This window comes from Odocoileus virginianus, chromosome 12, assembly GCF_023699985.2.
Source record: "Odocoileus virginianus isolate 20LAN1187 ecotype Illinois chromosome 12, Ovbor_1.2, whole genome shotgun sequence".
NCBI lineage: Eukaryota > Metazoa > Chordata > Mammalia > Artiodactyla > Cervidae > Odocoileus > Odocoileus virginianus.
The window spans coordinates 4861089-4862050 of record NC_069685.1 but is presented as its reverse complement, the minus strand read 5'-3'; positions in this window follow the sequence as shown (position 1 = coordinate 4862050).

Genomic DNA, 962 nt, shown 5'->3' with positions numbered 1-962 from the left:
AAAGAATATGCCCAAATTTCTCACTTAACATAGAATTGCATGTGTTTCTATCTTTGTTAGCGACTAACCCCCCATGAATACTTAATTCTTAATAAATACTAAGCGGTGTACTTCCCTTTATGTTTTTGGCTAGAAATTACATAATCAGGCATATTCTCAAATTTTGTACCTTTTTGGATTATATGCTTTTTGTGATAATGAATTAAAATAGATTTATATTCAAATGCTCCCTTGGGTTCAAAATAGAGAGGAAGGGATTCTAGGATCTTCAAAACACTGGAAAAATGTGGCTCTTCAATGGAATTGCATCAGAGGAGACCTCGAGAGTAAACTAAAGACTGTTATTCCAACCATAAACCCTGGAAGCAGAGAGAGAACTTTTAAAACAGGAATATTTCAAAGAAGGTATTATTAACACTTAAATGATAGTCAATCCAATTATTTCAGGTTATGTATAATAACATGAATCCATCAAAATGAACATAATGGACTCTGATAAACTAGATGGGACTACAATTTTTCAAAGCAGTGAACTTCAACTTGTATATATTTAGTAGGATTTTTTAAAAAATATGCTACTGACCTACTTTCAGACGTGGACTCACAAATCCCAGGCCCCTAGGAGAGTAAGAAGAAAAGTTACTTGCTTATATTCTGCACTTTATTACACTAATTTATGGTCCTTCAAGTCTGGGCAGGGGATGGGCTGTTCTTGTTTTATAGAAGAACCTTTTTGTCCTTTGTTGGGGACGTTTCCAGAAATTTAACAATTGACTCTAATAGAATCTTATGAATAAAACTAATGAAAACATGAAGAAATGAACTCTAGAGACCAAACATACAGTAGCTTATTGTTCACTCTCTGGAGAATAGAAATACCTTCCCTCACAAGGTACAATGGTGCAAACAGGAACTAACACTTGGGCTTCAATGAACAAGGCATTCAGGGTCAGGAAGAGGCC